Source organism: Podarcis gaigeae (genome assembly GCF_964106915.1).
Source record: "Podarcis gaigeae genome assembly, chromosome: 1".
Taxonomy (NCBI): domain Eukaryota; kingdom Metazoa; phylum Chordata; class Lepidosauria; order Squamata; family Lacertidae; genus Podarcis; species Podarcis gaigeae.
The window spans coordinates 23,913,008-23,938,947 of NC_139678.1; the positions used below are offsets into that span (position 1 = coordinate 23,913,008).

Sequence of the window (25,940 nt, forward strand, 5' to 3'; positions counted from 1 at the left end):
ACCTCCACAAATGATAGCAGTAATACATGCTGATGTGCAAAGTGGTTTTGCTGTGCCTTAAAAAAAAAAATCTATCATTTATTTTTTTAGCCAGTAGTAAACTTGATAGAGCACCTTTTAACTGGAATTCTTGTTTTGCTGTGTACACTTCTTTTCCTCTTCCCCGATAAAAGGGTAAAGTGCAACCCAGGTTTCAGAGAGGGATGGATGCCTGATTAATCTGTCTGCCAGGTGCATATGGAAATAAATTAGCAAATGGTACATCTGGGATTGAACTACTGCAGAGATGATAAATTATTGCCATCTTCCATGGCTGTATTACTGAGGCATCAGTGAGTTCTCTAGTTCTCACTGAAAGGCTGATCACATAAAATCACCATGGTTCTGGAATTAAGGCAGCGTTTTCAGTGGTGTAAGCAATTCTTAAAGGCTCCGAGGCCCATTTTTATTAGACTTACGATGGGCTACTGTCTGTGTGCGCATGTGCGTGCACAGAAGCAAATATTTCTAAACAGCCCTTCAAACTTCCCTCCTCTACAGAAGAATCTTAAACCTAGAATTTTAGCATTAACCTTGCAGTGTTTGATGTCATTTGGGGGGTTGGCTTGCCTGCTGCCATTAAACTCAGACCATGATTGGAGTTTTCGACCCAAGGATTCTCGTGTAAGCGTGGGAGGGAAATGATGGCATCTTCTCTGGCATACATCTCTGCAGTGAAACGGGAAGCCATTCAGTGGTTGTAAAGGTGTCAGCCTGGAGAAATTGCCCACAAGCTATATTGAAGAGGTGGCATCAAGGAGAAAGCCAAGCCCCCTGTGTGGCCTCATGCAAGCCTCCCAGGGGTTGCTCATGCTCGATGGAGGGATATTGCAAGCATTCAAGTAGGGGCAACCACAAGGCAATTCGGACTGTACCCTTGTATTCACAAGTCCAATAGGAACATAGGAAACTGCTCTATTCCCAGGCACACCATTGGCCCATCTGCCTTAGTATTCAGTCACTCCAAGTGTGCCTGTTTTCTAGGGACGGTTCCGATTTTACAGAAGCCGATCCGGTTTCTGACTTGATCCCAGATTCCTTTGCTTTTGACAGACTCTAGGGTTGTGTGCCCATCTCACTTAAGAGGCCGGGGGCCGGCGCTGTCCGGAGACACTTCCGGGTCATGTGGCCAGCGTGACAAAGCTGCATCTGGCGAGCCAGCGCAGCACACGGAAACGCCGTTTACCTTCCTGCCAGTAAGCAGTCCCTATTTATCTACTTGCACCCGGGGGTGCTTTCGAACTGCTAGGTTGGCAGGCGCTGGGACCAAGCAACGGGAGCGCACCCCGCCGCAGGGATTCGAACCATCGACCTTTCGATCAGCAAGCCCTAGGCGCTGAGGCTTTTACCCACAGCGCCACCCGCGTCCCTGCTTTTCCTTAGGACTTTCCTATTTTCATTGGAGAAATTTGGGGGGAGGGGTATGGAGTTATGTGACCCCTGAGCCAGGGAGATATGTAACTATACAACCTTTAGAAGACATCTGTACAGGTAAGCTTTTACATGTTTAATTGTGTTTTTATACAGTCCTGTTTTTCTAGAAAAAGAGGTGCTGGAACTTACCATAAACGCCTCCCTTGTTATAATGGCAATGGTGCCCACTTGAGAGGTGCTGGGATTCATTTCCAGTGAGTTCCGGCTGAAAAAAGGCCCTGTTTTTATATATGTTGGAAGCTGCCCAGGGTGGCTGGGGCAACCCAGTCAGATGGGTGGGGTGTTTGTTGTTGTTGTTACTATTGTTATTGAATAGGACGTCCCTATTTTCATTGGAGAAATGTTGGAGGATATGCCTACATTGACTGACAACAGCTTGCCAGAGTTTCAGATGAGGGACACTCCCAGCCCTAGTGTCAGGCTTCAGGAAATCCTATCCCTCCCATGGTGGGCAGCCAAGAAGCAAATAACAAGAAGAGTTCTTACCAATCCCTTTATTCAGTATTCACAGAGAGAGGTTTTGAAAAGTGCCCCTCCATTTCAGTAATGGCATTACTCCAAGTAAAGTCCCACCCCTCTCCTATTCTACATCATCCCTGCGCCGGCTGATCTGTGCTTTCTGCCTCTGAGCTTTCTGTTCTACTACTCTCAATGCACGCCGGGTCCTGGGGGGGGGGTCTGGCATGCTTTCAAAAGACACTGAGTCTGTCAGCTGTCTCTCCCTTAGTGCTTCTTCTTCTTCTTCCCATGGCTGCTGCTGCTCTCCCAATATTTCCCAGCTTCTCCCCCCCTGCAGCCTCTGAACTATGACCTTCTGCAAACCACTGTTTTAAATCTATACTGTCCTCTTCTTCTCGGGAAGGTTTGGGGGAGCGGTCCCCACCATTCCTCCTCAGTCCAGTCCCTGACACCCACTTGGAGATGCCATGGCGTGAACCTGGGACTTTTTGCATGCAAAGCTGATGGTCTACTGCTGAGTGATGTCCCTTCCCCCCAGATGGATACCGTCTGCCCAGTAGGAAGGAAAAAGAGGGTGTTGGAGGGAGACAAAGACTACATCAAGGCCTGCTGCAGCCTGACTTACCTCTCCCTGCCACAGGGCCAAATGATACCATCTGCTCTGTTGGATGGAACATCTGAAGCTGGCTCTTGCGTTTCTGGGGCTGCTTGTTTCGTTTTGCAACCACGTGGCTCTTGGTGTATCTGTTGTGCTTTAGGGATGATGATGCTGTGGGTTAAACCACAGAGCCTAGGACTTGCCGATCAGAAGGCTGGCGGTTCGAATCCCCGCAACGGGGTGAGCTCCCGTTGCTCGGTCCCAGTTCCTACCAACCCAGCAGTTCAAAAGCACATCAAAGTGCAAGTAGATAAATAGGTACCACTCCAGCGGGAAGGTAAACGGCATTTTCGTCCGCTGCTTTGGTTCGCCAGAAGCGGCTTAGTCACGCTGGCCACATGACCCAGAAGCTGTACGCCGGCTCCCTCGGCCAATAAAGCGAGATGAGCGCCGCAACCCCAGAGTTGGCCACGACTGGACCTAATGGTCAGGGGTCCTTTTACCTTTACCTTTACCCACCTATAGGACCTCATCAAAACCCAAGTTAGTGCTTCCCCAGCTTTGGGGAAGAGGTAGGTGGGCTCTAGGACCCTGCCAGAGCCTTGTACCTCCTTCCCACACCCCCAGCACCTCACTTACCTGGCTTTGGGAAGGCAGCACAAGGGCTGGGTGTGTGTGTCAAATTTTGGGCTTGCTCCCCACCCCACACATGCAGCCCATGGGTTCCATGTTGAAGTTCTCTTGTGGCCTACTTGGTATAAAAAGTTGGGTAGCCCTGTTCTACATATCTTGTTGCTGTTGGTCTGTGATTTTGCTTGGAAGTTAAGACTCTTTAAGTTTTTCATACAAATAAATCAAGTCAAGCAACAAGTGTGGGTCTTTTACACTTGAGCCCTAAGTCTCATTTAATTTGATGGAGCTCTGGGTAAGTGGTTATAGGAGTGAAGCCTTAGTCCTGCCAAGTGAGCCAAAGGCATGACAATGCTATTGAATGAACAGTCCTTTGCTGTTTGGCTTGCTTGACGAGTTATAAACAGTGTGTACGTGTGTGTTTCCAAATGCAAAAAGAGAACAAATTAAAGGAATCACATTGTGAATTGAAGTTTCTGGTCACAGCTAATAAAAACCATTCAATAATAACTCCCTCAGTATCAGCATTTAAGTGCGCGTTTAAGTTGTGCTCTGGAAGCAAAATAAACTAGCCAAGAGAAAACATTCTAATAATTTATGTGCATTTATATGTACAAAGTTATGGCCCTGCTGCAGTTTTCTTTAGCAAATGGCTTGGAATATGCAAATTGCATTTATGAGTTTTCTTCTTTTGAGTCCCTTTCTGTAGGGACGATAGGAGAGGCTAAATCAAGCTTGTGTAATTTCTACATTCAAAACTGAAATTTGATGCCATGTTTAGTAAGTGTGAAAGCCAATTTAACAGATTGTTCAGTGTCTGATAACAAATGAGACTCAATTTTTTGGTTCTTTTCAAAATATTTGTAGCATGTTTTATTTTGGTTTGGTTTCTTAAACTAATTTACTGTGGATACTTGTGCAATCTGTCTACAGCTACGTTCAACAGTATAAATGGTACAGCTTCCATCTCTATACAGAAATGGTTCAAGGTGATTCATGATAAATAATTAACCTTAGTTGCAGAGATACAAAGCAAATTTCTTATGGAAATTATAACAAGATGAACACATAGGACTCCTTTTGTTTTTCCAATTCCTATTTATACAGATCATTCTCTTGAGAAAATGTGAGTGCTTCTCCCTATCCCCCGGTTTGCTATATTGAAACTCTAGTGCTAATGCTTCTTTTCTGTCAGTAGGTGTCACTTTTGTACTGTTTGTGCAGAAAACAGCACTACAGCAGGATCAAATAACAAAAGAAAGAGCAGGTCGCATCTGCATACAGACTCTGTGGGAGGGAGGCAAAAGTCACTCATATTCCGAATGTGAGGTCACAGTTCTTTTGTACAAATAAAGGACCCATGAGTGAATGCCAAAGGCAAACAATCACATGATAAAATATTAACTGAAAAAAGGAGTATTCAAAAGTGTGATAGGCGTTTTCAACCACATAGGTTGAAAGAGTTGCGCCCTTTAATATAGAATCACCAAAATCAAGAGGAGCACTTGGCCCTTATTGCTTCTGCAACCTGCTAGTCAGAGTAGGAGAAAAGATACTGAAGTTGGAAGGTATCTCAAATTTCATCTAGCACACCTGATAGGTGGCTATCCAACCTCTGCTTGAAAACTTCCGCCAAAGGAGTGCCCATCACTTTCTGATGCAAGATTTTGAACAGCTGCTGTGGATAAGTAATGGCCATTGTGGATATTTGAAAAAGTGGTCAACACAGCGCAAGAAGGATGTGATTGTAGTGCACAAACTTGCACAAGTTCCAGTTCTCCAAGTCCAGTGAGATAAAGTAGATTCTGCATTACATTAAGAATAATTAAAGTATAGTATCAAAGTACCCATCACTCGGGGTGTTTATCAAGTTTATCAAAACGCGCGGTAATAACAACATATACGTCTACAGGGTTGCTGATGTTCTTACTCTTTTGCTGGAGTTCTTCCTTTGCTTGGACCTTCTCACTCTTGCATTTTGCATCACTGATGAGTAGCTATAAAAATTCCATCATGGACCTGTAGGAAAGGATGACTTAAAGTTTATTGCCCAACCACTAATCAGTGTTTCACCTTTATGCTGTGGATCAGCTAAGAAATGACTGTGCAAATATCAGTTCCTGAGAAACAAATTGCTCTCACTTGGTGGTTATCATGGTAAAATCAAAGTGTTTGTGGCCCTGCAGATGTTGTTGGACCATCAGTCTCACCAGCTGGACCTCAGTGTCTGGGCTGAATGGTATACAGTGTCTTGCTCCTTCAGGTATACAAGGCCAAGGCCGTTTAGGGCTTTAAAGGTCAATACCAATACTTTGAACTGAGCTCAGAAACATACTAAGAGCCAATGTATATCCTTTAGAATCGTAGACCCCAAGGGTCATCTAGTCCAACCCCCTGAAATGCAGGAATCTCAGCTAAAGCATCTGTGACAGATGGCCACCCAACCTCTGCTTAAATGCCTCCAAGGAAGGAGAGTCCCCAACCCTGCAAGGGAGTCTGTTCCACTGCCGAAGAATTCTTACTGTCAGAAAGTTTATCTATATGTTTAGTCAGAATCTCCTTTCTTGAAGCCGTTGATTCGAGTCCTACCCTCTAGAGCAGGAGAAGACAGGCTTGTTCCCTTTAAGGCCAGTGTTATGTGGTCGTGGCAACTGCCCCTAGCTGTAGTTTCCGAGTCATCTTCAAAGGTAGCCCCACACAGAGCGCATTGCAGTAGTCCAAGTGGGAGATAACCAGAGCTTGTACCACTCTGGTGAGATAGAGCACAGGCAGGTAGGGACTGATGGAGCTGGTAGACAGCTGCCTTGAATTTAGAATTAACCTGTGTCTCCATGGACAGCCGTGAGCCCAAAATGACCCCAGGGCTATGCACCTGGTTCTTTAGGGGCACAGAATCACTCCGAAACCCAGGAACCCTCCATTGCAGCCCTACATACATGCCCCCCCTCCCTAGTCATGGCACTGGAGCAAGTGGGGCAAACAGAAACCTGGCTAAGTGAGACCCAGCATCATGTACCCTGTTTGCCCATTGCCATCGCTTCATGGTAGATATCCAGCTTGGAAGTGGGCAGGGGTTGTGGGCTGGAGGGACAGCTGTTTGGATTCCAGGCCAACTTACAACTTCAGCAAAACGCGATCTTTGTTGTTGGGGAAACAGGGTTGGAGGCAGCGCGGCCTCATTATATGGCGAATAATAAAATGATCTTGGAAATTACTGTCATTGAGGATAAGTATTGAAAGTAATGAAACCTGACAAATTCAAGTTTAATAGACCTTCCTCAAGATTAGCTTGATCCATTAGGCTTGCTCCCTGCCTCCCAGATAGCCTTGTGGTCGTGAAGGACTTTTGAAAATCCAAAAGTAAATTTCGCTAACGGACGATGTTAGGGCCACCCGGCTGAGGGCCCTTGTAAAGTGAGAGGGAAGGAGATTAGCCTGACTCATCTTCTCTCCAGGAAGGAGGCCCGCAAACGTGACTTGAATTCCATTAGCCAAGGACAGAACAATAAGACTACCAGGGCTGAGCTGTAGCTTAGTGGCAGAGCCCTGCTTTGGATGCTCAGGAAGCTGCCTTACATTGAGCCTGTTCATTGGTCCATCTAGCTGCAGCGAGGCTCCTCACGGGGTCTCTGCCATGGGAGCATATTCACCCAGGGCTTTTCCAGCTGCACTGGCTCCCGGTGGAGTACAGGGTCAGATATAAGGTTCCTGCTTTGATCTTTAAAGCCCTTCATGGCCTAGGACCCTCGTACCTACGAGACCGCCTCTCCTGGTATGCCCCACAGATGACCTTAAGGTCCATATATAGCAACACCCTAGTGGTCCCGGGCCCTAAGGAAGTTAGATTAGCCTCAACCAGAGCCAGGGACTTCTCAACACTGGCTCCGGCCTCGTGGAATGCTCTGTCTCTTGAGACCAAGGCCCTGCGGGATCTGATCTCTTTCCGCAGGGCCTGTAAGACAGAGTTTTTCCACCTGGCCTTTGGCTTAGAATCAGTTTGATTCCCTCCCCTCTCTTTCTTTTTCCTTTCTCCTCCTATGAAGAGATTGCACCCTAATGTTTTAATGTTGTATCTTAATCTTTTAAATTGTATTTTAATCAACTTGTTTTTATTATTGATTGCTAGCCACCCTGAGCCCGGTCTTGGCTGGGGAGGGCGGGGTATAAATAAAATTTATTATTATTATTATTATTATTATTATTATTATTATTATTATTACTGTCTGCTCTGACTGGCAGCAGCTCTCCAGGGTTTCAGGCAGGGAATCTTTCCCAAGCATGCTGCCATGGCTTGAACCTTGGGCTTTCTGCATGCTGCTGAGCTGTGGTCCTTCCCATGTTCAAACCCTGACCTATCCAATTAGGCAAAACATCGCGGCCAGCAGGACTGGGAATGGGAATCCATGTCTGAGATTAGACTGACTTGTTTATTTTCCACATCAGCCAACAGCAGCAACATGGTATGGTGCTGTTTCCTTCCATTTCTGAGCTTCTAGGCCTTTCCCAGAGCTAACGTTGACCCGGCTATATAAATCGAGAAACAGGTTAACACTGAATCAGACCTTTGCACCATCTATCCCAGTGTGGGGCTAGAATGACAATAGCCCTGTCCACACATTACTTGTGTGTATGGCATTAACGTCCCATGGCAGGAACATGGCTACACTCCTGGCCCTGGGATTGTGCCCTTGCAAGCACGCCAACTGTAGCAGGCAGAGGTGTCATCAGCCCCCTCAGCATTCCTTAGCAGGAGATTCAGCCCCCCAAATATTGAGGGGGCGGAGGAGGTCGAACCACTTAGCTTTGCGTGGCGCAGCTAGGCTGTGGGGACCAGCACAGCCTGGTGCAAGGTTGAACCGGCCTAAGCGGCATCTCCCAACATTGCGCAGGCTGGCGCAGCCTTCCACTAGGCCACATTGGTTTGGCCTGCACCGCATTGGAAGATTTGTGGCATGTATCACGTGTGTGACATGTGTGCCACACACGCCAGCGCACATGTGTGCCACACCCCCAATCTTGGGGGCAACCCGGCTCCTGCAACCCTTGCCTTTGCTGTTGTATGAACATTGGGAAAGACCCTGTGTGGAGTTCCTGTGCCTCAAATAGCCGTGTGGGAGTCCTGACTGAATGGAGATCCTAAGCTCCAAATCATGAGCAGCTGCCATTTTGTTTTCAGTTCCTTTCCTAATAGTCCCGAATACGCAATTCGCCCTTTTCACAGCTCCACAGCTTCAACAAGCTTTTGCCTTGGTTAGTCACTACCAGTAAGTACATATGTGAAGTCAGGACTTTTTGATCTAATGCACATCCCTTTAAACTTCCTTACATTGAATTGCATTTGAATGCCCATTCAGACAGCATGAAACAACCTGAAAACCCTTTTTCTTGTGTTCTTTTTACCAGCTGAGGACTATATTGTATGCCTGTTCTGTGTGTTGGTGTCCGGGAGCTGTTCAACCACCTCTTGCAAAAGTGTCCTAAGATGCTGCCACAAAAGCCTTGCTAATGAGACACATAAAGCCCTGAGTGTGGCTCTGATGTTCTGGGCCTGAAGTTTTAGTGAGCAGTAAATGAATCTGCAATATTTTGCCCAATGTACTGTTGGGGAAAGTTGCAAGGGAGAACTGTTTCCGTTTTCAGAGCATTTTTTCCCCCTTTGGTGAACAGACATTGCTTAATGAGTTGTGAAATCAAGCACTTTAATGGTAGGAAGATCAAATTGCTGAGTCTTAATCTAGGGTTGGTAATTTGTACAAAACTGCTTTTCTTCCCATACCATCTAAAAGTGGACCTTTTCAACTATGAGAAGAGGAGGAGGGAGCCCGAGTCTTGCTGCTCCTTATTCCAAGTCCTTCAAAACTGGGATAGCCAGCTCTCTAAATGCTGTCAGACTACAACTCCCATCAGCTCTAGCCAGATAGCCAGTTGTCAGAGATTATGGGAGTTGTAATCCAGCAATGTATATGTAGGTCACCACAATGGCTATATTTGATAGCTACTTGAAACAGATATGAACATAAGCTTTTATTTTTCTTACTTCAGAAGATATGTAATATCTGAACTTTCTGGTTATGTTGTTTAGCTCTTTCCTGCTCTAACTTGTGCTAATAGATAAATTCCCATTGATTGCAGTCAAGCACGCAGAGCAGAACCGATCAATTGAAAAGTAAAGTTAAGACAACAAGTACACTTCTTTTTCCACTTACCTTAATAGAAAGCTTTCAGGCCAGATCTGTCTTTGGTGCAACAGGACTTACGATGAGCGATTTGGACCAAGGATAGTGTTGGCTCTTCCCATTTTGTTTTGACCTTTTCAGATTGTTGCTGTACGGTACTGATACGATTAAACATGCTCAGTGATATCCAAGCTTGAAAAATGGAAAAGGCAAAGCTGGAGTGAATGTTATTCTTTGTTTTCATTAAGGGAAAGGGTTTGGTGATTGAGTTTTTTTATAATATAGATCTGAGAACACTAGAATTGGTTCCAGATAAATGCTAAAACTTCGTTTCACATTCCCCAAACAAGTTACAGTTATAGATTTGGCACAGCACCAGAACATCGCTGTGTTTATGCGCAACTGTCCAGTGAGGTTAAAGTATCTTTTCTGTATGTTTATAGCTCATGACAGTTTTGAGTGAGATGTCAGCGCCTACGGATGTGCTACTCACTCATTCATCAAAAATCTGTGCAAACTGGTTGCATGATTCAACAAAAAATACACGGCCGTCCTAAAGTGCACTAAGGAGAAACAAAATATGCTTGTTTGACAATATCAAGTGTTAGTCAAGGCTCGGGGATTTCACGAAAGCTCTCGCTTTACGCAACGAGATTACCATGCAGGAACAAGAAGGGAAATAATTGCAGAATTGCTATGATTTTTTCCCTGCCCTACATTGATCATGATTACAATCTTTTTCATTCACTGATGGAGTGATAAAGGAATTGAGGAGGGTGGGGTGCTGTACCTCATTTTGACTATGAGAAGACTGTGTGGATTGTTGGCTGTAGGTTACACACAACCACACACACACACAAAAAAAAAACCCACAAGCTAATATGAAAGCCAAAACATTTCCCACACCAGATGGATCTATGGTTGGAATCATAGAATTGTACAAGGCACTATGTGAGAACATTGGATTGGCTGGGCTGTTTAAGAAAGGCCATAAGACTGTTTGTGACAGCCGTCAGACTATGTTTTCAAAAAGAAAAGGAAAAGCTCTGCTGCTGTCGCTTGTCCAAATACCCTCCCCACACCTCTCAAATGCCCCCTCCCCAATTTCCAGTAATAAAAAGAAGGAATCAAAAACGTTTAACAGAGATATACTAAAAAAAGATAACCGTCCTACAATATATTAGCCCTAGGGTGGCATTGCTTAAAAAAAAAAAAGCCATAGGTTTGCATAAAATTTACATATGCTGAGTTATGGATATAGATGCACAGGCGATGCTGGATTTCGGCATCACTGTCAGCCCTTGTGGAAAGATAACTGCCCAGGCATGAGAAGTGATAGACATTTTCCAACGTTACACCACTGAGTTGGATTTGTGGCGCTGCAGAGGGGTTATTTTGTACTTGTCGGTGCAGTATTTCGGTTTTTTGGATGTTGAGTGATAGGTCAAGCTTTTCGTAAGCTTCTGTGAAGATATTTAGGATGGATTCTGTGGAAGGATGTGAGGATCCAGAATTGGCCTCCACAGTCACTTACGGACTCATTGTTCAAAACGTGTTTATTATGGAAGACAATCTTACTCGCTACAAGTGACCACTGAAGAAGAAGAAGAAGAAGAAGAAGAAGAAGAAGAAGAAGAAGAAGAAGAAAGATGCACACTTAGAAAGAAGTACTGTAATTTAAATAGAAGGGCAAAACAACTCACCATAGCGAGCCAACCTGTGTACCTGCTCACCCTGTTTTGTGAGTACTGTTGGTGGGCCACTTCAAGGTCCCTGGTCTTCCCTTCAAAAATTGGACTTGGATCAGACAGCCTGCCTTAAAATAGAGGGCTGTCCTTGGAGAGTCCAACAAATGCAGGACATTCCTACGTAAAGGAGTACATAGGGCTGCCTGCTTAACACCTCTGCAGCTGCAGCCTGTGAAATAACAGGCTGTGCATTGTCTGGTGGTGCTTCACTCTTAATGCCCAGGCATTCTCACATATGTACATTGCAGACAAGATGGATCTTCCCTTGCCCCCCTCCATGGGACTGCTAAAGCCTAAATCCTGAGGAGTGAGAGACCCAAAACACTGATCAGAAGCAGAGACTGTTTTTAGTAAATAGGGTCAGCTGGGGCCACCCCAGCCGAATGGTTGGCAGCATTCATGATTAATCTTCTCGTTTTTTTAGATGTAAGACTTTTATCACCGTTGCAGAATATCCTAAACCACATTAACTAGTTCTGTGTGAAGCATTACTATGAATAATTGAAGTTAATCTGCACTTGTTAACAAAATGCATCAGGAGATACATTATCCATGCCTTAATTGAAGCCGTGTGCTTAGGCCTCATTCTGCAAAGTACACAGTGCCCCAAGCCCTTAGTTACCATTGAAAATTGAAAATGCTCAGCTCTTAGAAACTCAAGGCCTGTGCTATTTACTAAAGTGTGTTTGTGTGTGAAAAGTGGCAAACAATATTCATATGGGAGCCCATTTTGAATCTGCTGCGGCAACACATTGTAGATTCTTTTGACATCATCCAGTAGTCCGGCTTTATTTAGCCATGGCAACTGTGTCAAATTAACTCCCGTCTTCCAGTAGCAAGACTGCAGCTTTGTTTGTTTTTCCTCTCAAGGGAATCATCGTTATAAGATGCATTAATAGTCACCAGGAAAAAAATGGGAGGAAAATTTTGAATGAAAGTTTAGCTTTTCATATTGTTCTGATTCATTTCATTTAAGGTGGTAGTCTACCCTTTTCAGGATGCTGAAAATTATAGAGACAGTGCTTACATACAACCCTGCAGAAGTTGGGGCGCGGCAGAACTACATGCAGAAGTTGGGGCGCGGCAGCCATGTGAAAGCGGGCAAATGTTACATGAAAACCTAAGAAGAAGAATAAAAAAAACTTCGCTCCCTTTCCAAGTTACAAAGCTGATAAAATAAGAGAGGTCTAAGTACCGAGAAGTACAAAATCACTTTAGAAAATGAAGACATTTATTTTAATAATGCGTGGTGGATTATATTAAAACTGTCTCACACTTGTAAGTCTTTGGTGGGAAGAAATGTTCTTATTGTCATAATGTTCCTTTTCTGTTGTGAAAATGCTTTCATGAAAAATCAATAAATTACTTTTTAAAAAATGTCCAAAATAATGTTTGTCTTTTTTAATAGGGATTTGCATCTATGCTACAATATATGTTTAAATACTTATAAGGTGGTCATGTGCTAGGGAGATATTTTATAGATTTGAGATCAGAACTGATTTGTGATACAGTCATACCTCAGAAGTTGAATGGAATCCGTTCCGGAAGTCCATTCGATTTCGTTCGGAAACTAAGGCGTGGCTTCTGATTGGCTGCAGGAAGCAGCTCCTGCAGCCAATCGGAAGCTGCAGAAGCCACGTTGGACATTTGGGTTCCAAAGAAATTTTGCAAACCAGAACACTCACTTCCGGGTTTGCGGCATTTGGGAGTCAAAACGTTCGACTCGCAAGGTGGTCAGGATCCAAGGTACGACTGTATATGTCCACAGCTGGATGGGTGATGGGTGGGACACAGCCCATGGTAGTGGCAGGTGGAGCCACTGTCACAGTTAAGCAGCTGGTGAGCAACCGCTGATCAGCCATGATGCCCATGGACAGAAAATGGAGGTGCAATCCTCTGCCTGAGTACCGTGGTGCATTTTTGGACTGACCCTGTCACTGGGGTTGCACATTTGATTAGGAACGCTAGTGTGCGTGTGTATAGCCCTTTTCGCCTTCAGCCGGTTCTGTGGAGATTGTAGGCAAGCCAGCTGCCTGATCTTCTGCCCTGTCCATGCATTCGGTCAGTATGTCTAGTCAAAGGTGACATTAGGACTTATTATCATGCTTGACTGACATGAAGAGGTCAGATTGTGCAGCACAATATACCCTCAGAACACTCTCTGGGGGAAATTGTGGCCAGTCTGAGGATACCAGCCAGAAAGATCTAACTGGTCCGAATAAAGCTCTGGTTAAAGGTAATGCAAGGGACAATTGGCCCCAGATGAGGGAACAAACCCCCACCCATATCAGTGGGCACACTCATAAAGTTTACAATGTACAGTAGATACTGTAATGATTACATAGCAACACCTCCAACCACTAGGTGGTGCTATTCCATGTTCGTTGAGGTCAGCTAAAGTTCCTTTGGCTTGGCTTGTGACTGTGTTGTCAGGACCAGATTAATCTAGAGACTTACGTTGCTGGTTTAGATTGCAGGTCTCTAATACTCTGTTATTTCAACAAAGGATTACGGTACATTACGCTGCTTCAGTCATTACATATGCATGGAGCTCCCTTGCTGGATTGGGGCAATTCCTCAACACACACACACACACACACACACACACACACGGTACCTGCATAATACATAAAAGTCACATTAGGCAAGGTGTGTGACTAGGCACCCCTGGCAGCTGCTGGTTCCTTGGTCTGAACCAAGTTCCTCTGCAGCTTTATTCTCCTTAAGTACGACCCATTTAAGCTTGAATAATATTAAGCAGCATTTTAATAGGAAGTGAGCATTTCTCTTCAGAAGCAGAGCAAGAAAGCCGGGGGGCAAAAGCGGCGGCAGGGGGTGCACGGGGGTGGTGGTGGGGAAGAGATGTAATAATAATAATGGAGCCAAAACTGTGTGCCTTTTACAAGAGACCTATAAAATGTAATCTTCCTCCCTGAACTCTTGCCTTTTCAAAGGATGAAGATTAGACTTGCCACTTAGCTAATGCACTTGAGAGGAATTCTAGGTTCTACCTCATTTGGAGTTTCCATCTGAAAAATTCCACGTGTAGAATTGTTTTCCTTCTTCGCGTGACAAAATTGGGACCGTATAAATTGTTGTGAAATATGGACAGCAGTCAAAAGATGGAACCTCACCAGGAGTGTCTTACCCATAGATGCTAGTGGCGCGGGACGCCAGGGCGCCAAGTTCTGGAGGGCGCAGGGAAGAGGCATCAGCTCGCTCCCTCGCCCGCCTCTGCCATGCCGCGCCGAAGCAGCGCCACGCCCGGAGCCTCCATCTGCCGTGGCCACCATGTCACGAAGCGGCCAGCTGAACTGGGAGACGCCGCGTCCAGTCTCCACCTCTTCCCCGCTGGAGGAGCCGCCCTCCAGCCTCTGCCCGCCTCCTCCAGCAGCACCGTCCTCCCTAAAAAACTCTGGGAAATGGGCGGGGGGGGGGTCAGAGGGAGCTTTGCACCACAGCGCTGGATATGCCACTAAAATGGGCAACAGCAATGGAAACGTCTGGCTCTGTGCAAGCCACTTGTAGTTTCTGCTGAAGCAAAGTGACACTGACCCCGAGTCTTTGGCACCTGGGTTGATGATAAGGATGGGAATAACATCGTATGTGATAAGAGGCTGAGAAGGCCATTTCAGGCAGCACAGCAGGCTGTGAAACCCTAACATTCTTACTGGTTTGGAAAAAGATGCTTATGTGAAATGTGTCTATGACTTGGAAAATAAAAGCAAATTGCTTCTGGCTACAGTTTCCCCCCTGGAAAGTTTTTGAGCAGGGTCTGGTCCCATCTCTGATCATTATAAAGAGGGGTGTCCTTACTACACTTTCTCCTTTTCATTGTAGTGAGAATATTCCTTGGCTTTCAGCCTCTGAATACCAATTGCTAGTAAAGGAGGCAGCTGTTACACTCAGGTCCTGCTGGCAAGCTTCCCATGGGCAGCTGGTTGGCCACTATCAAAACAGGATGTTGCTGGACTAGGTGGCCTCTGGCCTGATCCAGCAGAGCTCTCTTTACATTTACTGGCCCTGAACCTCACTCCAAATAAAGCTACAATCAAACCTTTGATGGCGGCAGGTATACTTGTGGTATTTAAAATGGCAGCTGTTCATGATGACTGTGTACTATGTCCAGTAACTGAGACAATATCTACCAGTTTCTGGGGGTCCTGAGTGGGCAAATACTGTTGTGCTCATGTCCTAATTGTGGGCTTCCCTTAGCCATCTGGTTGGCCACTATGAGAGCAGTGGTCTAGATTAGGCCTTTGGTCTGACCCAACAGAGCTCCCCTTATGCTCTTCAACTAGTGTTTCTTGAAGAGACCTTACAAAGCATGAAAGAGAAACTCAGTCTCTCCAAACACTCAGGAATGGGTTGATGGATGCATCTTGGAGGATATCCTATTGCCTGCTGTTGAATATTTATATATGCATCTCCCTTATTCTCACAACAAACAGGAGTTTAAGAATAATGTAGGAAGAGCTCTGCTGTGTCTAACCCGAAATTCATCGAGTTTACACTGCAGTCGAAACCCTGCCCAGGTGGAACGCTCAGGTGTTCTGGGGGCTGGCAAGGATTCTGTTGGCAGCATGACATGTTTGTCAGGTGAAAGGGGGAGCTCCATGCCTGGGGGGTGACACTGGCATTTCTTCACAGGGTGGACTGGGTGGAAGGACAGCCCTATTCAGTCCAATGCCTCCACCCTAGCTGGCTCAAAAGGGGGTTGAATTGCAGTCTTAGCATGCTTGGTTTCTCAACAAACTGCCTCAGAAAGGCCACAGCCAAGACCTGAAGTCAGTAATACTCATGTGCTGACCCTGTAGGGCTGTTTCCCAAACTTGGGCCTCCAGCTGTTTTTTTATTACAACTCCCAGTGGTCAGGGATGATGGGAATTGTAGCCCCAAAACAGCTAGAGACCCAAGTTTGGGAAACACAGCCCTTGGGTTTGCCAAACAGCAGAGCAGCCACTAAAATGGGCAACAGCAATGGAAACGTCTGGCTCTGTGCAAGCCACTTGTAGTTTCTGCTGAAGCAAAGTGACACTGACCCCGAGTCTTTGGCACCTGGGTTGATGATAAGGATGGGAATAACATTGTATGTGATAAGAGGCTGAGAAGGCCATTTCAGGCAGCACAGCAGGCTGTGAAACCCCAACATTCTTACTGGTTTGGAAAAAGATGCTTATGTGAAATGTGTCTATGACTTGGAAAATAAAAGCAAATTGCTTCTGGCTACAGTTTCCCCCCTGGAAAGTTTTTGAGCAGGGTCTGGTCCCATCTCTGATCATTATAAAGAGGGGTGTCCTTACTACACTTTCTCCTTTTCATTGTAGTGAGAATATTCCTTGGCTTTCGGCCTCTGAATACCAATTGCTAGTAAAGAAGGCAGCTGTTACACTCAGGTCCTGCTGGCAAGCTTCCCATGGGCAGCTGGTTGGCCACTATCAAAACAGGATGTTGCTGGACTAGGTGGCCTCTGGCCTGATCCAGCAGAGCTCTCTTTACATTTACTGGATCAGCTTTACTCGCTAGGGTTCAATTCTGAAGCCGCATGAATACCCACCTGCCTTTGTCCTCTGGAATACATTTCATAACCAAAGATGGCCATAACTCACGGGAATTTCATTGTTCCTCAATTTTTTTGATAGTGCTCACTGTGTTGGCATCACTTGTGGCACTCAGGTCCTGCTTTTAGGCTTCCTATGGACATCTTTAAAAAGCAGAGACATCACTTTGCCAACAAAGGTCTGTATAGTTAAAGCTATGGTTTTCCCAGTAGTGATGTATGGAAGTGAGAGCTGGACCATAAAGAAGGCTGATCGCCGAAGAATTGATGCTTTTGAATTATGGTGCTGGAGGAGACTCTTGAGAATCCCATGGACTGCAAGAAGATCAAACCTATCCATTCTGAAGGAAATCAGCCCTGAGTGCTCACTGGAAGGACAGATCCTGAAGCTGAGGCTCCAATACTTTGGCCACCTGATGGGAAGAGAAGACTCCCTGAAATGACCCTGGTGCTGGGAAAGATTGAGGGCACAAGGAGAAGGGGACGACAGAGGACGAGATGGTTGGACAGTGTTCTTGAAGTTACAAACATGAGTTTGACCAAACTGCGGGAGGCAGTGGAAGACAGGAGTGCCTGGCGTGCTCTGGTCCATGGGGTCACGAAGAGTTGGACACGACTAAACGACTAAACAACAACAACAACATGGACATCTGACAGGCCACTGTGAAAACAGGTTGTTGGTCTAGGTGGGCCTATGGCCTGATCCAACAGGCTTTTCTTACGTTCTCATGTCTATATTCTTTTTAATAGCAAGTACTCCAATCCTCCTGTCTTGTCTTGGAGGCATTAACAAAGCAGCATATCCCCACCAGCAAGGTGGACTAGCTCCTCTTTATATACTGTATGAACACATTTGTGTGGGTTGAAGAGCTGTCTCTGCTTCTTTGGGGATTTGTGTGAGAGGGGCGATGTCTGTGAGCTTATGGGGATGGCTGTGTATGAGAGCTAAGCTGGGAGTGCTTGTGTGTGTGTGTATCCAGTGTGGTGTAGTGGTTAAGAGCGGTAGTCACGTAATCTGGGGAACCGGGTTCGCGTCTCCGCTCCTCCACATGCAGCTGCTGGGTGACCTTGGGCCAGTCACACTTCTCTGAAGTCTCTCAGCCCCACTCACCTCACAGAGTGTTTGTTGTGGGGGAGGAAGGGAAAGGAGATTGTTAGCCGCTTTGAGACTCCTGAAGGGGAGTGAAAGGCGGGATATCAAATCCAAACTCTTCTTCTTCTTCTTTTTATTCCTGCAGAAAAACAGCGTCAACAACATCCAATGGGTCAATCGCAGTCTGTAAATTCTATTATTGTAATTGCAGTAATGGGTAATCTGCAGGGATAGGTTTGTAAGTGTGAAGCACATGCCAAGAATGGAGAAAGACGGAAACACTCCACTCAGTTGCTATTTTCCCAACGGCTCTGTCCCTACCTTTGCGTCCCCTCCTGGCCCCACCCACTTTGCACTGGGAACCATCTTGGCTGTGAGTCCTAGCATACATGCTCCCTGCCTTGCAGGACTTTCCCCACCTGGCCATTTCAATGATTGATTGAGAAGTTGTATCGGGGAAGCCTACTTTGTGCATAGGCTCTCCCTGTGGTTTAGAACAGTGAATAGCAACTGAACTGGGCTAGTCAGTTTCATGAATGAGTTATTCAGATTTGTTGGAGTCTTCCCTTGCAATCTGCTTGCGCAATTAGTCTCCATGGCACCCTAGAGCAATGGTGTTGCCCCCTGGTTGGCTGTTTGTTTGCTTCTATGATTTCTCAATTTGTCCTCAGTGCAAGGCAAGAAGCTACTTTTAGGGTGCATACAATTAAATGGATTGATATAAGCAAATTGGGTGTGGTCATTTCTTGTTTCCACTGCAAAATATTGAAATTCCCCCGATCCTTTCATGCTTCAACTGTTCACTGGATGTTCATCCTTTTGCGGAAGAAATATATCCTTAATAAACTAAAATCCTTTTGTTTGCTTTAAACTTGTTGTCTCTCAATTGCATCAAAGGACCGCCATTAATGATTAACGACAAAAGGCATAGTCAAGATCCCTATTGATTTCCCCTAAAGTAATCATGATTTTATACATCTGTTTTATTGCCTTTTGTGCTTTCATGCCCATACTAAAGAATACAATGTTTATCATCTCTTCTGATATGCAAATTGTTCCATAGTCAGGTCATTATTTAAAAACAGTTGCTCTGCGTGCCTTCATATCTGCAAAGAGAGAAACCAAAAGTGTAACTGTGGTATGTCGAGAAAGAACCATCAGAGAACCACCAGAAGCCACACAAATGCGCATTTAATTACTCTTTTTCAGCTTTCCTTTTCATGATGCTGGCTGGGCAGGTGGGAACTGTAGTCCAAGAATAAATGGAGGGCGCCAGGCTGAGGAAGACTGCTGCCTGTCTATCATCGCTCTCAACCAGTAGGGGCCCAAACAAGATGTGACTTTTTCCTTTGGCAAGAAACAGGATGACTTCAAGTCAGATCATCCATGTCATGCCAAATTTGATCCTGAGCTACCTTACGTCACCTTCTCTGGTTTTCAACAGATTTGCTTAAAAACAGGACATTGGTTCTTGGGAAAGTCCTAGAAATTATGCAGATTACAAACCAGAAAGGGCCAAACACCAGCCGCCCCTCCCTCCCTGATCAGGACCATCCACCCAAGAACAGAGATTTCAAATCAACCCAAGCAATTAAAAACTCAAGCAGAGAACAGATAAGCTGACTGAAACACACAGAAGCATAGAATTGTAGAATTGGAAGGACGCTGAGGATCGTCTAGTCCATGGGTAGGCAAACTAAGGCCCGGGGGCCGAATGCAGCCCAATTGCCTTCTCAATCTGGCCCACGGACGGTCTGGGAATCAGCATGTTTTTACATGAGTAGAATGTGTCCTTTTATTTAAAATGGATCTCTGGGTTATTTGTGGGGCCTGCCTGGTGTTTTTACATGAGTAGAATGTGTGCTTTTATTTAAAATGCATCTCTGGGTTATTTGTGCAGCATAGGAATTCGTTCATTTGTTTTTTTCAAAATATAGTCCGGCCCCCTCACAAGGTCTGAGGGACAGTGGACCGGCCCCCTGCTGAAAAAGTTTGCTGACCCCTGTCCAACCCCCAGCAATGCAGGAATATGCAGCTGTCCCATATGGGGATTGAACCTGCAACCTTGGTGTTACCAGCACCATGCTCTAGCCCAGTGTTTCCCAACCTTGTGCCTCCAGATGTTTTTGGCCTACAACTCCCATCATCCCTGACCACTGGTCTTGCTAGCTAGGGATGATGGGAGTTGTAGGCCAAAAACATCTGGAGGCACAAGGTTGGGAAACACTGTAGCCAACTGAGCTATCCAGGCCCTCAACAGCATAGAGCTATTAGCTCAAAAATATTCAAGCACGAAACCCAAACTGCACACATGGGGCATGAAGACTACATTTTTGTCTCTAAATGGGAATCTTTTGAATACTGCTGATATAGTATATAGTATTGCAAGCTGCCTTTCATAACACAGTGGTACCTCCGGTTGTGGACGGGATCCGTTCCGGAGCTCTGGTCAGATCCTGAGGTTTCCACAACCGGAGGGACCGCTTCCGCGCATGCATGCGTCACGGTAGAGCGCTTCTGCACGTGGGGTGAAACACTTCTGGGGTTGCCGCTTTTGCAATGCGAAGTTTACTTTACCCGACAGTAACGTAAGCTGATGTGCTACTGTAATAGCTTGTGGACATGCGGTGGTTACTGAGCGATCCAGGCTTTAAAGATCAGAACCAGCACTTTGAACTGAGCCTGGAAACTGATGGCTAACTAATGGAATTGGGTCAGTTGGGTCCTTAACAGTTTGAGAGGCCTAAGTTTCCCCTTGGAAACTTTATTTACCTTTATCTTTACAGGGAAGCATTCCTTCTGAACTAAATTTCCACTTATGCATATAAAACATCACCTGTAAAGTTGAATGCTGGGTCTGGGTTCCACATCCAGACCCACAAGGTATATGGATTAGCCTACTTATAGCATGGTAGTAAGTGCTGATGTTATACATTTACATTTAACCTGGGTTATCTACTTGGTACTGCATTTCTGTCCTTGACCGGGTTCCCAGCTGCTTTTGTGACATAACCCTGGCACCTTTAATAACCCCACAGCAAGCAAAGGTTTGACCAGAGACACTTCCCCCCAAACTACATGCTCATCTACTTAATTTGGAGCTGTTAAGCATGTCTTTAAAGTACGATGCCACTGTGAGAAGAGGATGCTAGAGGTAACGGGCCTTTAGTCTGGTTCAGTAGGGCTCTTGCAGGAATCGTGCCAGACAAAAAGGCTGGCAACCCTAGCTAGGGAACATATTAAACGTCAGTTTTGGATTCCTGCTGTGTTGTTGTGATGGAGATTGGTTTGACGAATGGCACCCTTCCCAGATTCAACTTGTGGCAATGCAAAATGTTTTGTGGATGGCAATTCCAGAGACTTGACACTGAGATAATTAATGTTGCTATCTTGAAAAGTTGAGGTTTATGCCTCAGTATAAATATTTGCAGGAACATTTGAGATTTAGTAGCCTGACATGCAGAAGTTAAGAAGCTGAAACTTTCCCCAGAGTAGAACTGAAGTCTGGAGGCAGGAGGTGATGTTTAAGAGAGCTGAAAGTCAATTCAGAGTCCTTTGTGGGGATACATTTCTTTTGTCCCGTTTTCGGCTTTGGTCAAACGGGTTCTGTGGGTTTTTGAAGTCATTCAAAACCTGCATACCAGAAATGGGAAGAATTTATGCATCCCAAAGAGTGATCAAACCCCCTTCAACTTGGTAAAAGTGGGACAGAAACACCTCTTTCCAACCAATGTAATGGGGAAAGATTTGCCTTTAATTCAATGGTGTTGAAGGCACAGGAGCAGGAGCAATTAAAAGTTGGCAGCCCGATCATCAGAAGGAGAGACTGGAAAAGTAGTGTTTTTCTGTAGTGAATGATCTTTTTTTAAGGTATGCAGTGCAACCCTAGATATGCCTACTGACTATGAGAAGCAATTTCCACTTTGTAAAATGGCACTTATTTCCAAATGGGCTTATACAGGATTGCGGCGTCTATTTAACTTGAATTTGTTCTTTCGTTTTTATAGCTGTTAGGACCCTATTGTATATCACAATTTTATCAGCCTTTCAGCTCTTTATGAAGCGTATTTCCTTTCACAACTCAAGTTCCACAGAGGTTGCTTTTAAAAACTCTGTTGTCCTGGCTTTGTGTGTGTGTGTGCACGCGCACGTGCTTGTTTTTAAATCACAGGGCTGCTGTGGAAAGACTTAGAACTTAAAGCTTCTCCATTTGCCACCAAATGAACTAGGAGCTGAACTCTGCTGGTCAGACAGGTTGTTGAATGAGGGCATGTGACACAGTTTCAAAGCAGGATTTTGCCAACACCCTTCAGCTAGATGGGAGATACAAGAATCTTGTCAGGCATAGGGCTTCAGAGGAGTTAAGACTTGTGCTGGTACACAAAGATTGCAAAATACTTTGTTACTGTTGTCTTGATTCTCTCTCGTTCACACTCTTTCAAACTCAGCTGCTTTTCTCCCTTTCTACAAATGGGAACAATGGGAATTCCAAAGTGTTATTTTATGCTCCAGTCCAAGAAGTGGATGGAAGGAGCCATATTATTACAAGCTCAGTGTGGCAGTTCCTGGTAGGTGATCGTGCCTTTTAAAATTTAAAGAATAATGCAGCAATGTGCCTAAGAGGAACAAGCATTGCCACTATTCCCCCCCCCCAATAATGTCTGAATCCGGGTGTTAGTTGTGTGTGTGGACCTTTATGAAGTGCAAATGTTAAACTTCTCTGCTTCCCTTTGCATGCTTACTCGTTAGTTTATGTGTGTTGCGTAAAACCTCTTGCAAGCTGGATATTCCTGCAGTACTTCTAAAACTTGCTCCAGAGACTGCCTCTTTTGCTTTTGCCTAGTTATTTCTTATTCTCCAAGTATCATCTGACATTCAGTCTGTATGCAAGTCCCATTGGCTTCACGGAGGGGAGAGGCGCTGACTTATTGGAGGGTGGAATTTGGCCTTCAGTTAGTTTCATTTTTAACTTTTGCACACTTCGTCCAAGGCTGACTTGCCCAAGGTTTAACTGCAGTTTCTAAAGCTGCGTGAGCAGCTTGCCTGAACTAGCAAAAGGGGCTTGGAAACCGACGTGCGAAGTTGGGTAAAGTCCCATTTAAGCAAATGGCTTACGTCTGCAGCAAGTGCTCTAATATCGACTACTACGTTTCAGGATGCTAACTGCACAAACACTGCCTTTGAGTTAAACAAGTGGATGAAAATTGCTCTTATTAATGTAAAGGCCTCGGAGGGGGAAGGGACAGGAAAGGCTGTTGCTACATTTATTATCTGGGCCAGAGGGAAAAAAAGAATGCAGGATTTGTTTTTCAAAATAAATTAAAATATGATTTAATTTTTTATCGCTATGCCCTGGATTGTGCAAGTCATCACGCAAACCGTGCCAGCCTGGGTGGCATTTTAGTATAACTCTGTTTTCTCAGAGCAGAAGCAAATGTAAAAAAAGAGTAATCAAGAGCTGAAATAATTGAAAGTGACTGTCGCTGTAAGTCTATTCCTTTTGGTCGCAGTGCTTCTCATTCATCACGTGTGTATCCGTCTTCTTGCATCCACAGAGCTGGGTTTCGTTTTAAGGTCAGCCTTCAATTTCTGGAGAATATAATTTAAAGCTATTTATAGTGCTTTGCGATTGCCTGTAATAACTAATAGGGAGAAGGGGGACGAGCAGGGTGCGTGTGTGAGAAAGGCCTGCTTTCTGCGGCCGAGAAATAAATGTGCAACAGCTGTGTCTGCCTTAACTTGATTAAAGTTTTTTTTTTTTTTTTTTAAAGTGTAAACATAAGAATGACTCCGGACAAAAGAGCAGGAGCGAGCCGGGCTATCTGTTGTTTTTGTAAGACTCTTTGCAGGCGTTAACTCTGGCTCATCGGGAGAGGGCTAGATTTCTGTGTTTAAAGTTTACTTTGCTGTTTGTCTGGAGTGGGGTCAGTGTTGTGGTGAATAATTTATAGGCAGCCTGAATGAGCTCATTAGTCACCTTTTCAGAGTTTAAATGAGTTTGGTGGTTGTCATTACATGGGCCCTTCTGTTCAGCCGCATGGCAAAATGACAGTTTGGCAGTTGGCTTGCTTGTAGCAGGCTAGGCTGCCTCTTTTCAGCGTGGGGTTTTCTTTTGTGTCCTATTCAAACCCCCCATTCTGTTGCCCAGCGCTGGTCCGGTAACTCTCAGGCTTCGGGCGTTTCTTCAGCGGAGAGCTGGTGCTTGCATTATATGGCTCCTGGGTCCTCTTATTGTAGACTCTGCTGTCCTCCTTCTGAGTTATCCGTCATTTTCATGCAACCAGCAGTTCTGGAGAATCCTGGTGTTTTTATGAGGAGACTCCAAAGCAGCCCATCTAGGACTGAGGATGCTCAGAGGCCACACAATACTGTTTGGATGTGGGGAGAAACCGAAAACAAAGGAGGAGTATCATGGAAATGTAGAGTTGGAATGACACCAAGGTTGGAACCCCCTGAAATACAGGAATCTTCAGAAAAATGTGGGGCTAGAAGCCATGAGCCTGAGAATAAGAGTCTCATGCTCTCCCGAATGAGCTATTCTAAGGAGTGGGGTGAAGTCTCCTGAAAAAGGGCCTGGCTAGGTGGCTTGGAAGCCTGAACGAGAATGCTCCAGAACTGCAACGTTTTGTTGTAGGCCTTGCTTGTCAAGAGAGATCGCTTTACTCTCTGTGACGCAAATATGGTAGCGAAAAAGAAGTAATCGGACTGAGGTTGCCATTTTTCTTTTTGCTAACTCTTCCCTGCTGCCTGCAAAAGTTTAGCAAGGGAAGCTTTCCTGGTGTGGAGAGGAAGTGATGTGAAAAACACCCCCCCCCTCCTTTTTAAAATATAATTTTTTATTAGTTTTTTTTTTAACATATCATTTTCAACAGTAATTAAACATACTTTTACAACTTATTCAAAACTTCCCCTGTTAACCTACGTGTGCTATTGTTAATACTTCTGTTCCTGTATCTTTAACAAGCTTTCAACCTCAAACCTCAGACAGCTGTTTTAGTCTAGGAGTGAAAAATAATTTGCTTCGAAGTTTGCTGTTGGATTGTTTGCATGTGGAAGAGTGTGAAGAGGGGCAAGCTTAATGAGCATATCTGTTTAGATGTTTCATCTCCGATCATCACTTGATCCAAGAATTATTTTGTACACCAGGAAGCATGCAAATAACCAGATTAATATAACAACATAAAGAGGCATCAGATGTCAGTCAGCCAAAGGCTTAGTTGAAGAGGAATTATTTTCACCTGGCGCCTAAAGGTGTATAATGGAGGCGCCTGCCAGACCTCCCTGGGGAGAGCATCTCACAAAAAGGGAGCCATCACAGAAAAGGCCCGTTCTCGTGTTGCCACCCTCCGGACCTCTCATGGTACTAGTCCAATCCTCAAACCACTACACCACACTGGCTTTCAATAGTGCATCCAGCTAGACCATGACAATTGCAGTTTTTACCAACAGCCCTTTAATATTGGCCTCTAATTTTGTTACTTGGTTTTTATAGTATAAATCAAGTTTCTTAATTGCTACTGGTTGTTTTAAAATTATTTACAGTGGTACCTCTGGACGCGAACAGGATCTGTTCCGGAGCCCTGTTCGCATCCTGAAGCAAACGCAACCCACTTCTGCGCGTGTCATTTTGAGCGTCTGTACATGCGCAAGCTGCGAAACCCAGAAGTAACATGTTCCGTTACTTCCGGGTCGCTGCGGAGCACAACCCGAAAATGCTCAACCCGAAGCTACTTCAACCCAAGGTATGACTATATTGTGTTTTATTCTGCATTTGAATGTCACTCTGATATAACTAACCAATAAAGCATAAAAGGCTAGCTGCAGAGATTCTTTATGTAATGATGGATGGGGTGGTTGTTGAATTCAACAGACTGCTGAAGCTATCTGTACCAATTAAGGAGTGACCACTTAAGAATTAAAACTGTAGAAACTATAAGGAAGTGGTATTTTGTGACCTTTATAGCTTAAGGATTTATCTACATGGGAACTATAACTGGGCTAATTCTCCCATTAGTATTAAGATTATAAATTAAACACAAGTTAACCATGGAAAAAGCCTGGTATGAACTTTGTGATCTGGACTAAAGTTCTCAAACTTAAAAAAACAAACCAACCTACTGCCACCAATTTATTTTATAACCTGAATACTGCAGAGATGTTCCTAATCTAAGGGGGGAAACCACCTTGTCTGTAGAGTTTTAAT

At 44.9% G+C, this 25,940-nt stretch overlaps 1 protein-coding gene and 1 long non-coding RNA gene across 3 annotated transcripts in view; one reads left to right on the forward strand and one right to left on the reverse strand.

Annotated features, from left to right (window-relative positions):
• Positions 1-25,940, forward strand: part of FOXN3 (forkhead box N3) — a 193,323-nt gene that overhangs the window by 10,798 nt on the left and 156,585 nt on the right. The window contains exon 1 of one of the 2 annotated variants that reach the window (XM_083735607.1): positions 21,124-22,305. The exons of the other annotated variant lie outside the window; for it this stretch is intronic. The gene's annotated coding sequence lies outside the window, so the exon portion shown is untranslated. Of the gene's footprint in view, positions 1-21,123; positions 22,306-25,940 lie in introns of those variants that run through there. 2 annotated transcript variants of the gene reach the window in all.
• LOC310844846 lies at positions 4,753-24,566 on the reverse strand. Its single transcript, XR_014564357.1, has 3 exons — positions 23,715-24,566; positions 9,367-9,528; positions 4,753-5,179 (listed from the first exon to the last, which is right to left on the reverse strand). It is a non-coding gene; the product is annotated as an uncharacterized lncRNA (long non-coding RNA).